The following is a 16,174-nucleotide window of genomic DNA, read 5'->3' on the forward strand; positions in this document are numbered from 1 at the left end:
CTATATGCCTTGCAATTTGCTGATGATACCGCTTATGTCGCATTGGGATCTTCAGTGGATCGCATTAATCAACTCCTACAACCAGCTTTGGACAAACTAGTTACATGGTGCCTGAAATGGAAGCTAAAGCTGAATTCCACTAAGACTCAAATGACTCTCTTTGGGCTCAAACGCAATAAATACTGTAACAGTCGCAATCCGGAACGTCTACATTTAACCCTTTTTGACTCTCCAATCCCACTTCAAAACAGTCTCAAATATCTGGGAGTAATATTTGACAAACATCTTACTTGGAAGCCTCATCTAAAACAATTGGAAGCTAATATCCGGCGCCGTTTGAACCTTTTACGAAACCTTAAAGGCACCACGTGGGGTCTTAATACAAAACTTCTACTGCTAACATATAAAGTCTTCGTACGCCCAGCTCTCACGTATGGACATCTTGCCTGGTTATCAGCAGCACCAACTTACTATGAACGTCTGAAAGTTCTCGAAAGACATGCCTTACGTCTGGCCTACTCTCTCGCTTTTGATACTCCCACTGCTGAAATATATCGTCGTGCGCAATTTCCAACTATTTTGCCACACCTCTACCATCTACGCCAACGCTACATAGCGACACGAATCCAATTGGCACATCCCATTGTCCATGAGCTGTTAGACCAAGTTCCTGCTGTACCACGCTATGCCTACCCACCACTGGATCATCTGTTAGCAATATACGAATGCACCGAAGCCATAGATCAGTATAATCCTGACCGCCGTATCTACCAACGAAATCCACATATATATTGCTCATAAAGAAACGTTTTTACACAATAGCCACCTCTTACAGATCCTCGTCAACTTGATTTGCTATTAGTTCCTTACTTCAATCCACATTATTCTATAGCCTGAAATCATTCTCCATGTCATCTACTTCAAAAGTTCAAAATATCTCTGGCCACAGAGAAGGTGTTGCCTTCTACGGCCCGCCCATCCATTGGATGGGAATGAAACTCTTGTTAAAAAAAAAAAAAAAAATTTGGTGTTTAACAATAATCTCATCCAGTCTTTTTACATTCAGGCGTTCTACAGGGATCTGCTTTATCTCCGCTTCTTTACCTTCTTTATGTGGCAGATATACTACCACTTCCAGTAACTATCAGCACTTTTCAATACGCGGACGACACTGCATTTCTGGCACTTGGCAAAACCATACAGCACATCAACAAACATCTTCAGGAAGCTATCGATCTATTCACATCCTGGTGTTCCAAATGGCGACTTAAGATCAACGCCGACAAAACTCAAGCAATTGTTTTTGTGCCTCCTGGCAAACGCACTAGGGTCCACCGCAACCTAACACTGCTGAATGTTTACGTTCACGGAAGAAGAATTCACACTTCCAACACAGCCAAATATCTAGGACTTCTCTTGGACAAACATCTCACCTGGAGACCTCATTTAAAATCTATTTTGTCCAAAGCCTATAATCGAATTAACCTACTCCGTCGCTTAACTGGCACCAATTGGGGTCTGAAAGCCTCTACAGTTCTAACTACGTATAAAATCTTTCTCCGACCAGTACTGACTTACGGATTCACAGCCTGGATACCTGCAGCACCTTTCTTTTATAAAAACTACAAATGTTAGAACGTCACGCCTTCAGAATCGCTTACCGTATATCCTTACCTAGCCCCACTGCCGATCTCTATAGTCGCATTACTTTTCCCACACTTCTTTCCCACATAGAACATCTTCGCTTAAAATATATCACTGATCGACTGACAATGAACCACCCTCTACTCATGGACACAGTATATACTGCAGCCGATTTCGTTACTCTCACATCATTACGCCCCACCCCTCTATCTCTGCTTTTTACCCTTTATCGATACACTGTCCCTCCGAATCACCCCGACATTCCTCTTCTCGATGCATTTCATCTCGATATTCATTCACATTTCATCTTTCCATCACATCATTCACAGTAATCCTACTGTACTAACAGGGCACCAACTGTCTTACATCAATGCCCCGCGTTGCCCCGGGGCGAGAAGATAACCTCACTTGTTTTTCTAACCTCACCTATGTGTTGTGATGTGTATTGCACGTACTCATTACTTTCATACCACATAATCATTCCATATCTACCTATGCTAATGTTTATGATCACAAGATCATAAAATCCAAGGACAATTAAATGTTAATAAATAAATGAATAAATAAATAAACCAATATCACTTATCCCAACAAAAGTAGTCCATATTCCATTTTCCCGATGACCTCTTCCCGAGTCGAGGGCGTAACCCTTGGGTGGGGCTAGCTTTGGGCTAGCAAAAAAAAAATCTTTGATGTTATAGACGATGTTACTGCGTAAGGCATCAAATATATAAACTCTTTTTTTTTTTCATTGCATCTCGAATATGCTTTCACATAACCTCTGCACTACGAGGAATTCATCTGTGTCCTACATGTAAGTCATCTGAGTACTGCGTGTAAATAATCTCTGTCCTACATGTAAATCACCTGTGTGCTACGTGTAACTCAGCTCTGTCGTACATGTAAATCATCTGAGTACTACGTGTAAATCACCGTTGTCCTACATGTAAATCATCTGGGTACTGCGTGTAAATCACCTGTGTGTTAAGTGTAAATCATCTCTGTCCTACATGTAAATCACCTGTGTGTTACATGTAAATCACCGCTGTCCTGCATATAAAACACCTGTGCACTACATGTAAATCGAATACGTGCTACTTGTAAATCACCTGCGGGGTAGGTGTAAATCACTTGTGCAGGACGTGTACGTGTGCATTGCACATGTCATGTGCACGTGAAGATGTTGAATAGGACCTGTGACATATATGTGCATCACATGTACAGGCGTGCATTTATACAGATGATTCACATGTTGCATCCGTTCAATTGTACGTGTACTATACGGGCACTGTACGTGCATTGTGCTGTCTGGGGTGCATGTGATACATCAAATTCATATAAAATTTTCTCGGAAATACATTGGTGTAGTGAGTTTTACGGTAGCTTGTACCATTTGTGAGATATTACATGTTAAATCCCTCTAGGCACTTCGCGAATAGACATCGCAGAGTAATATCAGTTACACTTACGTTTTTGATGTTGAAGAATCAAAACAATTTCTAACTGGAAAAGTACTGTAGGTATAAACAAACCCTCTACAATATTGGTGTCATAATCTTACAACATTTTGTGAGTGATTTTTATTACTTTCATGTTATACTGTAATAATAATAATAATAATAATAATAATAATAATAATAATAATAATAATAATAATAATAATAATATAATCTATGAGTGTGCCGCGAGAATTCAACTTACACTCGTAGTGTGCCGCAAGTTGAACAAGGTTGGGAAACGCTGACCTAGACCCTCAACCCAAATTCAGAAGCTTGTGGACAATGTCCTTGACTCCTAGACTTCACGACTACCGAGGTTGGCAATCAAGTATTTTTTTAGTATTTAGATACAAATAGCTTATCTTTCATCTTATAAACAGTGTTATAATAATAATAATAATAATAATAATAATAATAATAATAATAATAATAATAATAATAATAATAATAATAATAATAATAATAATAATAATAATAATAATAATAATAACAATAACAATAATAGTGGTAGTAATAGTACGGAAAATTGAAGTAATAAGAATAATTTTTCGCATATTCAAAGTTTCGGCTTAAAAGTAACGCGTTACTTTTGAAGTAGAGTAACAGTTACTTTTGGGGGCAAGTAACGCGTTACATTTTAAGGGAAAGTAAAGTAACTTGTAACGCGTTACATTTTTACAAGTAACTTACCCAACACTGATTTAAAGTCACAACTTGTGCGTTTGTTAAAAACAGATATAACAGGATTTCTTTTCATTCTTCTTCTGTTTCCAGGCTGACATTGTATGTTTGAGGTGTCAGAAGTGAGTATAGAAACCAGGGAGGTTCAGTGTCTATTCACCATTACATTTTGTCATCATCATCATCATCATAGGTGTTCTGCCATTTTTGGCAGGTCACTTGCTGCCACTGAGAAGCATCCATGATCCACGGTCTTACGTTAACCTCTTCGTCTTCACGTGTGATTTTTATATTTTGATATCGTCCAGTAATTGTAGTTTCCTTTATCCTCTACCTCTTTTACCTGTCACCATACCCTCTAGCACAATCCCCATGATACAGTTCCTTCGTAGCCAATGTCCCAATCAGTTTCTCTTACTTTTCTTAATTATATCTAAAATTGTTCTTTTGACCCCCACCATTTCTAATATTCTCTTATTCGTTTTTCGTTCGACCCAGTTAATTCTCTCCATTCTCCTCCACACTCACATTGCGAAAGCTTCCAGTCGTTTTAAATCATTTTTTGACCACGTTTCTGACCCTTACAGTACAATACTCCACACGAAACATTATATGAGTCTTTTTCTCAATTCTATATTCAAGGTCGTACAAAACAGACTTTCTTTCCTCCTAAAGGCTTCTTTCGCTATTCCAATACTTGCTTTTAATTCACGTTTACATTTCGGTTTATTCCACACATGCTCTTCGGGTTTTTAAGTACAGACTCGCATTCACCTCTCATCATCAGCGTCTCCTTTAGCCTAACCGGTATAAACGTGGGATGTAAAACTCACAGATTTCATTTCATTTTTCATTTCAGAATTCAAGATGGCTTCCACGATGATCACACTTTCAAGCAATGTAGCTTTGCAATAATACCAATTGCAACATTTGATTTTCCTCTCTCCACGCGTGTCTTTACTACCGGTTTGTCCCAATATATTTGACTAAACCTATATACAAACCAACATGTATATTCTTACAACAAAATTAAGCAGGTGTTTTCCATAGAATATTTTTCATACTAATAAATATTTTTATACGTTGATCCAGAAATGGAAATTCAAGGGGTTGATCCAGGGATGGAAATGGAATTTCAGAACTATGGGTACAGTTATTAATAGTGATCGGGCTATATTACGAGAATACAAGCTCAGAGAGACGGAGGAGCAAGCAAATTTTCATGAGGAACTGACTTACGTGGTAGTAATTGTTTCAGAACAAACAACAACTAAACAAAAGTCAAAATTACCATTCAAGTTTCCTATTTGTCGCTAATAACCGCTGTTATTCTGCCTTCTTTTGGACAAATACTTGAACTTATTTGGGGACACCATTCCCTCATACCCCTCTGATTTCCACTTCTGCTTTAATTTCAGACTTTTTAGCGGTGGGATCATATTCACCTGGATCCTTTTGACTGAGGCCTTTTTGACGCGGATTCCTTTTGAACTGGGCCCTTTAAGCCGTGGGGCTCTTTTGACCCGGGCCTCTCTGTCCTCGACCTTTTGTCGGGGTCTTCTTACATGGAATTCCTTGTGAAGACGCAAAACAGTTGTAAATATGGAAGAATCATTCATCAAATTACGAATCCACAAATTCCCTGTTTGCCTAGCTCAGCGTTTCCCAACCGGTGTGCCGCGAATGGGCCGCTGGTGTGCCGTGAAAAAATCGAAACAAATTATTAATTCTATACGAACCAAATTGCAAGACAGGGGAAAATGTATACAGTAAAACCTGTCTTCAACGGACCCTTTATTAAACGGAAAACTGTCTTAAACGGAAATATTTCACGGTCCCATGAAGTTTGGGGAACAAAACGCGTAAAAGTCCCTTCATTAAGCGGAAACTGTGTTATGCGGACAACGGAAAGCAAAATAAACATTTAACGGAAAATTTTGAGTTCCGGACTACAGCATTTAGAAGATGTTTAGACATTTTGTGAGACATATACATTACACTGTCTGCGATAAAATGTTAGTTCTTTTGTTAAATATTTCTGGACAGCGTTTACCTTCCCCAACCACTACTCATATTCACCCCCACAAATTGTCCTTAATCCCTGCAACTTAACCCTGGAATACACAGACAAAAAAGCTTACGTGAATACACAGGTATGGTGCCAGCGCACCCCATATAATTAAACGCTACTGAAATTATAATACACGAACTTAAATATATTTTGTTTTATTTTATCAGTCACAAGAATACACAATAGGAGTTTGTGTGTATTCTTGAACAGACACAGCTGTTCCTTACTGCAAGAAATGAAGACTTCCTTTCTGTGCTCAGCACAAACAGCCTCTGCATCTGAAACAAAAAGATTTAGTTTTTCTGTCCTTATTCCTAGGGCACGTTCGACATCGTGCTTGCTCTGGAAGACTAAATGTTGAATGAATTACAGGTAACAGCTCTTTTTGAATTACAAGGATATTTCTGATACCAATAGAGAAATTAGTCGGAAGATTCTTCTTGAGGCGCTCCAGCATGTAGGGTCTAGCTAACTGCAACCCAAGTTTTTTTAGAAACTCCAAACGGATGGTTGAGAATTCCATTTATGACCGTTTCTACTTAATATAGAGGCTCCTCTTATAGCTGGATCATTTTCGATGTTACCGTCAGTGTCACTCGTGTCACTTCCACTAATTTCATCATCGACTTCCGATAATACTTCAATATTGTCATCGGACTCTCTGAAATTACCTTCAGAGTCATAATCTTCTTCTAATGTGTTCAGTACAAAATCTGTAAACTTGCTTGAACCTGCACACATTTCGCCATCATGCAATTAAACAAATATGCACGTAAAGTATCTAAAACGAATTTCGTCAAAATTTGAATTTCACATACGTAAATACACAGGTGGGGTGCTGGAGAACCCCACCCCTTGAATATATTCTCTTCTGAAACGAGACAATTTACTTCACACCCACCACCGTGAGTGTCATGCCCCAAAATGAGAATACACGGAAGCACCAACCAGTGTGCCTGAGAACAGAGCCACAATGCCGATGAGTATAACGTCTGGGGTGCCCCAGCACCCCTCTGTGTATTCCAGGGTTAATCAAAAATCATACGGAATGTCGGAAAGAAGAAAACGAGATAGAAGAAGAAGAGGAATACGATTACGAGTTCGAAGAAGAGTGTAGAATAAATACATATCAAGATGCTCTCAGAAGTTTAAAGAAACTGAAAAAATTGCCTTACGGAAAAATGATTCTGATTCACTTAGTATAATTTCTCAGGCTAAAGTGTATGCGGAAAGTCAAGCAGCCAAGCATCAATGTACACAGAAAACCCTGCTTGGCTATTAGAAAAATAAAGAAAACGTGTGCATAGTATATTTTGTATTCATTTTAATTTTTTTGTGTATTTATTCGTAGAAGAAAGAAGTACTGTAATCGAACAATGTACGTACAGCAATATATTTTCTCAGTATACCCCTTTATAAGCATGTATTAAAAAAAGGTCTACCTCCACTAAGCGGAAACCTGACTTTAACGGAAATTTTTGCAAGTCCCACTCGATTCCGCTAAAGACAGGTTTCACTGTATTTATATTTCACATTACTATGAACCTCTACTATAAATCTAAAATTTTAAATTTCATACTGTGTTACTTTTCTGTACATTTTTAATGTTGAAAAACGTATTTATCATTGTCATGACCATTATTACTTTATTGTTGCAGACTATTTCGTAACTTGAAATTTTAACATATCTTTCAATAAATTCAACAAAGCAAGCATGCATACAAATTACCTACATTTGTGTTTTAAAAGTAGAGGAGATTCGTTTTTTTGTTCGTTATTTAGTGATCTTCTCTTTTAGTTAGAGGTTAGATACAGCTTTCGAAAGAGAAAGTGGATTTTTAAAAACCCGAGTCCTATATTTCATTGCTATTGTTTTCTATTTTAAAATTAGAATGAAAAATAAGTATAATGATTTAGCACGGGGGAAAATCAGTGATCGAGCTTTCTTCTCTGTATATATGGGTGTGCCGCGAGAATTCAAGTTACACCTGTAGTGTGCCGCAAGTTGAAAAAGGTTGGGAAACGCTGGCCTAGCTTTTCAGTATTAGTGCTGTCGAATTTTTGTGACATCCGCAAAAGCGGTTTTCAAAACCGACATTTTGGTTTTATGAAATTTCACTTTTTTCAAAAGCCGGTTTTCTTTTTCTTTCTTTCTTTCTTTCTTTCTTTTTTCTTTTTTTTTTTTTTTCCGAAAACCGATTTTGACAGCAATGTCTCTTTCGTCTGTCCATAACTGTGAGAAAAGGGGAAAGTGAAGGATCTGTCTGTTTGTAGCGCAACTTCGCACTGTTTTGTTCACAGTTCTATCACTTTCTGCCCTCTGTTGGAGAACATATGAACTACAAATGCAACCACCTTCTTTAGGGGACGTGTTTGTTTATTGACTTTGTAATAGTACGTGTTATTTTGAAACAATACTAACAAGTATAGTGCATAGTGAAGTTCAAATTATTAATTCGTGGTAAGTATTGCAAATTTTTAAAAACAACCCAATATTCTAGCATGTAAGTTTCACTGATAATATTTACAAAATAATATTGGAAGTGAATCTTCGAAGAAGGGGTGTGTAAGGATTTTGATAAGACAGTCAAAATAAATAAAATAGTAATATGTTTTTTTTTATCTTCATATTTCATGTAAATCTAATAAGTAATTTTTTGTAAATAAAATACATGTCACTGTTTTGCGAATTCATTGTAAGTTTTAAGACTAATCGTCACCAGAATATTGTTTTATATGCTTTGCAAACCAATCTATAAATTTAATGAACTAATAAGAAATATTGAATAAAACCTCTGAAGCAAAGTGTAAATATGTTTGTATTTTAAGCATTTAGTCATACTAGGAGAAAAATAACATTAGTTTTAAAACATGAAACTGAAGAATTTCGCCTTTCTATACAGGATTAAAAGTAAATTAAATGTAAACTGCTCAAGAATTAAATTAATTGATTATACAGAAAGAAATGATTAATAATAATAATAAAATATTACCAAGAATAAGGTAATCCTGTAACCACATTTTCAACTTTTCAATAATATTAAATTTAAAAATGAATAAAGATATATTACCTCTTCTTCGGAAGTGCATTTTCCTTGATTTAACTGTCATTGGATCAAAAGATCCAGTATATTTCAGGCAAAAATTTTCTTGTAGGCCTTATATCTGGAGAACTACATATAGTGTAGCCAAATCCAAACTAACACTTAACTCACTGTCAGTATGACGTGCTTATTTCGTGCTAAGATTGCAATCCTTTTGATGCATTTTTTGATCATTCCTAAGATTCTTTGCCAATATTGCAATATTTTGACTCATTTTTTAAAAATCATTCCTAGAATTCTTGTTTATTTTCTTTATTTCCTTTACATTCAAATATATTTAATATTTATTTACATTGAAGTATATTTCACAACATGGTTGAAAATAGATAGTATTGAATGAATGTCGAATGTATGGAGGTACTCTTGTCCCGTACTGAATAACTTCTTGTATTTCAATAGGATAATCAGGGGCGTCATTTTATGGGGTAATTCCTCTCCTTCTCCCGAGTCTGATACGTACAGTTTGGCTAATTAACAATGCAAGTTCAGAATAATTTGCCAAATTCAAAATACACTTTATTTTCACATTCCTTCCTTTAAATTATTCCTTAAGACGTTTTGGACTGTTATTACTCAAACATATGCTAAAATAATTAGGTTTAGATTGATAATATACGTGTGGATTTCTTTACGAGTATAAATACGCGTCCTGATGTATGCTTTAAAATTGACTGCAAAAAATAACCAACTTGTGCTTGGTGCCCACTAAACGCAACAAATCTATCTAACTGAGTCAGGACAGGAGCGCAGCAGGATGCGTCCGTAGGAAGCAAGCACGTCAGCGACGAAAGGTATGCACATAAACAAAGACAGTGCCAAAAAAAAAAAAAAAAAGGTCCATGTTCCGTTAAGGGGGTCCAAAACTACACTGAACCTCTTAAGCTAATCTAACCTAACCTAATAGAACCGAATATAACGTTATATCATGCAATCAAACGAAAATCAATAGAAAGAAATGGTGTCAAAGACGCTGGACCCACTTAACGGAACATTGACCAAAAAATCACATAGGTTAGAACACACGGCTTCATACTAGTAACTATATATTTGAAAATATAGAATATGTGTTTCCTACGTCTTGTAGAAATACTGTGCTGGTGGAAATTAGTATATTACACAGTCGTATTTGCCGGCTCGTATCCACAAGGGAGCTAGGGGGCCGGGTCCCCCTAAATTTTTACTTGACTCCCTAAAATTTTTACGGTAGGCTTTCAAATGAACTCTAGTATGGTGATGAACTATAATATGGTTGGATCGCCCCTTCTAACTTCTCCTGGGCCCCTTACATTTATGGGCTGGCTACGGGCTGTGTATTTGACATACCTTGGTGTAGCCCTTGTTAATGGTTGTACACTAGTAAACATAAAATACTGGTTTTCTGCATTGTGCAGAAATCCTATGACAATGGAAATTAATATCGTAGACAATTTCATGCGCAATCACTCATTTTCATCTAAAATTATAATTTTTATGACGGACTATTCTGCACACACAACATAGATTGGTATAGTAACATATCTTTATATTAAAATTCTAGATTTATATGTTTGTGGACATTAATATGTTTCTGGCCAATTCTGTTGACATTGACATCTCGGAAACTACAAGCTCTAGAAAGATTCCGTTTTCACTGATCGATTGCAAATTCTGTGTAGATTGTTCAGTTCTAATTGAATATTAAAAAAAAAGAAAAAAGAAAAAGCAAAACATGGCCGTTATTTCTTTATTACATTTTTTGAAGGTACACTGGACGTTTGGAGATTTTAAAAAAGTAAAGCATCATATCCAACGAGTTATACATTCCAACACCACGTATTTGTATACAGAGGTTGTATATCTCTCAGACGTTTGTTTTATGGCCAAATGGTAGCGAAAAATGAAGGATAACTAATTCTCCAGTCTAAGACGAATCTTTGTTGTTTAGAGTATTTTGCCCAATGAACACCATATATCAGTGACATTATAATTAATTTTGTGTGTAATATATTTGCTTATTACATACTGCATGCAAGAAGAAAGGAAACACTGATCAAACATGAATTAAAAACTCCAACCGGAAGTGGGCTCTAATGTTGCAAACGATGCAAATTATTGAGAATATAGTATTCCCTTTATGGTATCCCCCCCCTTTTTTTTTTTATCAAGACGTCTTTCATTTGTATCTATATAAATGAACATGTACAGATGTTGTGAGGAATGACGAGGGAGATTTATGCTCATATGTGAATGATATGTTGTGTAAAGAGCGCAGGTTCAGCTAGTTTTTTTTTTTTTTATTATTTTATTTTATTTATAAACGTGAAAATCTACTTGTGACTTTATGGATATTGTTGCTACCCTCCCCTAAACAAAACCAGAAATAATGCTTTTAAAATCAATCGAATACACAATTCTCAGCAAAAATTGAAGGATTGTTCCGCAAAAGGGAGTCAAAACTTACAGGAGAAATGCATTGGTAGAACAATTTCTAAAGTATACATGGTTTGAGGAGAATTATGTAAATGTAATTTTTTGTAATATTAAAGTGTTCAATATATAGAAAAGATGTGTAAGTAGCATGTAGCTAGCACCATGTCATTCCCGGGAAGAAATTTGTTATTTCATTTGATAATACTGATGTGTAGGTAATGGACATTTATAGATTTTTCCCATTTTCGCTTACCCTCATACTCACCGTCACTGACGCGCCTGATCAGTGACTCAGCGGAACAAAGTCCAAAATTGATAACACACGTACACACTACCAATGCATAGATATGTTTTTCTAAACACCAAACAAATCTGACTTAAATTTAGTCAGTTCGTTTCAAAGGTTTTTTCTGTTTGTTTGTTTAATTTAACGTTCCGCGATTAAGCACAAAGATTAAAGGAGACTGATGATGGTAATGTATGAAATGTTTGGAGCAAGAAAGTGTGAGGAAAAGGAACAACCCCGAGAAAACTCCCACACACGTTGTTTGTTCACAACAAAGTCGACGTGAACTGGGATCGAACCATGGACCCCACGGGGTGAGGAGCTGAGCCACAGCACTATTGCTGGCTACCGTTTCGAAGTTTAGTGTATGTATACCTACGTTTTCTTCCGATTCGAAGTGATAGGCCCGCAGCCAAAACCGAGCTGAATTCTAACCGTATGATAATTACGATGCGCATGACTCCGAGTTCGATTTCCAGTGCTCTCAAATAGTGGTTCAGATTCCACTTAAAGCGGTAGGTCTCACATCCTTTAACCTTGGTGCTCGATTATGGATACCTACCTTATTATTCACATCTTTGGAAGCCTGTTGCTGCTGCAAAGGGCCCTATTTTCAAGAGTCGTTTTGTTGAAATTTTGATTGTTCAATTTCAACTGAACACAATTTCTACCATTAGAAGCTCTGTTGAATTTTTACCATCTGAATATAAGCTTTCATTGCACTAAACACTCGTTCGACGTGTGCATTACTGACTAATATAGCGAGGATATACTGCATTAGTTTGGTCAAGTTCGGTGGATATCCTTTCTCGGAAAACGCACTCCATAACTTACAACAAATATGAAGTGTTAATATTATATATTTGATAACCGAGAATTCATTGTTAAGTTCATTTCCATCGAAATATCCCCATCTGTGTGCTGTGAAAACAGTGTTGTTGCCGCGCAATTGTACAGGTACAACAATGAAAAGAATTTAAATCTAGCCTTTTGTTACAATAAAAATAAAATTCTTGTACGTAACTAACAACAACTAAATAAAGTATACTAAATGATAATATACTAGCTGAACCTACGCATACTACACAGCGCATCATTCACATATGAGCATCAATCTCCTTATCATTAATCACAACATCTGTACATATCCTTTTACAGACACAGGTGAAGGACGTCTTGATAAACATCGACAAGGGGTCCCATGAAGGGGAGATTTTTTCGATTATTTTTTTTTTTTTCAATATCTCGCATCGTTTGCAAGATTTCAGCCTACTTTCGGTTTCTAATTCATGTATGATCAGTGTTTTTCTTTCTTCTTGGATGCCGTATGTAATAAGCAAATACATTATATATACATTAATTATAATGTCAGTGGTATATGGTGTTCGCTGGGGAAAACACTCCAAACAATAAAGATTCATCTTACACTGGAGAACTGGTTATTCTTCGGTTTTTATTATCATTTGGCTATGAAACAAACTCCTGAAAGATATACAACTCCTGTAAACAACTATGTGGTGTTGGAATGTATAACTCATAGGGTACGATGCTTTTTTTAAAAAAAATATTTCAACACTTCCAGTGTATTTCTAAAAATATAATAAAGAAATAACGGCCATTTTTAAATATTCAATAAGAACTGAACAATCTATCTACACAAAATTTACAATCGATCAGTGAAAACGGCATCTCTGTAGTGCCTATGATTCCCGAGAACTCACTGTCGAAATGATTGACACAAACATAAACTCTTCTAGCATTTTAATATATAGATAATTTATTATTTAAACCCGTAGATTTAATTCGTTGGCCCTTAGAATGTATTCAAACACAGGAACTCCGGCGATACACGTAGATCTGGCAACCATAAGGATCGGATCATAGAGTTAGTAAAGGCACACAAGTAGAGACATGTCTTATGTCATTTCGACTTCCAGTTTCTTGCCAATTGAACAGTCATTTGTTTTTTTTTCGATTGTATAATATCGCCGTAGAAGTCAAGATATGAGTTAGAACTTTCATTAGTATTTATTGTAAATGTCAATTTTGTTAAGACATTGTTTTAAATTGACTAAAGTACTACCACAGAATCACTTTATTGTTTATTTAGTTTCTTTTATAAACTTTTTAAAATAACAAACTCAGAAATCCTGGTAACTTAGATAACAGTTTCACGTTTAATCTTTAAAAACCCAAGAAGCAGTGCATTGAAATGTGTATACAAGTAAAGTATGTCAGTGTATAGATTCATCAAATGATGTACTTTTGCTTCATAAAGAATAGGCGTTCATGAAACGCAGTAAAAGTGTAATTTAAGATTTCCAACTGTCGCAGATATTTTAATGTATTGCCATCACTTTTATGTTACGTTATTACCGGAAATTTCGTAATTTTACGACGGTTTCGTCATTAGAATCAATAATATGTTCCGCTTGTAAGAAAAGTACCTGCTTTGTAATATTTCAAATGTGTTGTTGAATAATAGAATTTATCCTTTTTAATAAATATTGCTTATTATTTATGAAAGATTCTTAGATAGAAACAGTGAATTTTATAACAAAGAGAATATACGTAAATGAAAGAAAAGGCGTTTGGACTGGGACACAGATTCAAAAGAAGACTTATTAGGCGTTTCATATCCTTACGTAGCATGGTCTGAGAGTTGGTGCTTGCTTTTGGCATCAACAAATTAAAGCTGTAAGTTGTTATAGTATATAGGTTTCTAGGTAATTAGGTGTACAATACTCGGAAATATTTCTTATATTTTAATAAATATACGTCCGCTCTTGAATGGTCATTATGAGTATCTCATGTTTAGAAAATTGAATTACAGTCGTTTAAATAAATGGAAGAAGCATATAAAACTGATATGCACTTTATGATATGATAAGCAATTTACTGATATGCAATTTAATTATCCGTTGTCACGACGAAAATGGGCAGGTGTAGATGCTTCCCAGTCAGAAAGAATCATTTCCGTGTTTTGATCGTAGTCACAAAAAATCGAAATAGAAGGTTAAAAGAAGTCTCGATAACTCTGTAATTCAATGCAATATATGTAATTTACATTGTGACTCTATTTACAAATTGAATGCTATAATGGGTGTTCGAATGGTACGATGCCTACTTCGTAATCGGGTGGTCTCGGGGCCGGTAATTCTGACTAAAATATTGCAAATATATAAATAAATCCAGTACGTAAACAAGACTAAACCACAAAGCCTACCCATCAGATATAGAAAAAGACTACTTTTCTGAAAATAAAAATAAAATGTATTAATTTAAACAAGTTAACATGATAAGCGTATGACCCACCGAGGTACACAACTTCAGTTAATGTGATGGTTGGTGTCTTTCAGCCACTAACTTGAAAATGTCAGGATCAAACGAAAAAAAAAACTTTCAAGCGAATATCCGCCTCAACATCAAGTATATTCCTGCACTTATTCTTCAGATAAGAAATTCGATCATTTAACTTAAAATGGTGGTGTATTTCTCATCACCGTGTGGTGCCTTTCTCCGATTGACTTGCGGACCCCAGGTTGGGAAAGGCTGGTCTAGACGATGCAAAACCACAGTCAGAAATGCTAGCTATTATTATGCTTACAGATTCTTGTAATTCCTAGTTATTCTTTAAACTTCCAAGTTTTTGACTCTCCCCTGGAGTCTTGGTCACAGAGGTTAAAAACAGGAAGAAAAAGAACAGAAATATCAAGGAATAAAAATGGAACGGACTTGCCAAGGGAAGAGCTGTATTGTACGGAAACACGTGAAGTACGTCAGTGGTCTCCAGGTGAAAATGAGGCAGCTCTTCCTTTGGTAAGTCCGTTCCATTTTTATTCCTGGATGTTTCTGTTCTTTCTCTTCCTGTTTTTAACCTCCGTGACCAAGACTCTAGGGGAGAGTCGAAAGCTTGAAAGTTTAAAGAAAATGAAATGAAATCTTTCAGTTTTACGTCCCACGGTTATGCCGGTTAGGCTAAAGGAGACGGTGATGATAAATGAATGAAATGGTGGAATGAAGAAAGTGGGAGGAAACGGGAGAACCTCGAGAAAACCCACGAGCACGATGTTTGTCCACCACAAAGTCCACACGGCGCGAGCTGGTATCGAACCAGGGACCCCAAGCACCGGAGGTGAACGCTCTACCACTGAGCCACCGCTCCCCCCTAAAAGTTTAAAGAAAATCCAGGAATTACACGAATCTGTAAGTAGAATAATATAATCAGTCTAGTTTAAAAATAATAGCAGTTTATTTTACGAAATATTGAGCAAAATAGTAATGATTTTTTTTTTTTTTTTTAAATGAGTAAATTTCAGCTTGTTACAGCGGACAGCTGTATTTATAGGAATAGTGAGGTCACCGAAATGTATTTTACCAAAGCCAGTGGTATCACAAATATCTTTAAAATGTAAGGATCATTCGTTTTACCGTAATTAGTTACCAAAATTAACGGATGAATGAGACAATTAAACAGTAA

General features: G+C 36.0%; 1 protein-coding gene across 1 annotated transcript in view; it reads left to right on the top strand.

Moving 5' to 3' along the window:
• Nucleotides 1-8,143: 8,143 nt before the first annotated feature.
• Nucleotides 8,144-16,174, top strand: part of Dyb (Dystrobrevin) — a 351,963-nt gene continuing 343,932 nt past the window's right edge. Inside the window, exon 1 of the mRNA XM_081738417.1 lies at nt 8,144-8,356. The gene's annotated coding sequence lies outside the window, so the exon portion shown is untranslated. The remainder of the gene's footprint in view (nt 8,357-16,174) is intronic.

The sequence above is a fragment of the Thermobia domestica genome, chromosome 2 (genome assembly GCF_964235325.1).
Source record: "Thermobia domestica chromosome 2, izTheDome1.hap1.1, whole genome shotgun sequence".
NCBI lineage: Eukaryota > Metazoa > Arthropoda > Insecta > Zygentoma > Lepismatidae > Thermobia > Thermobia domestica.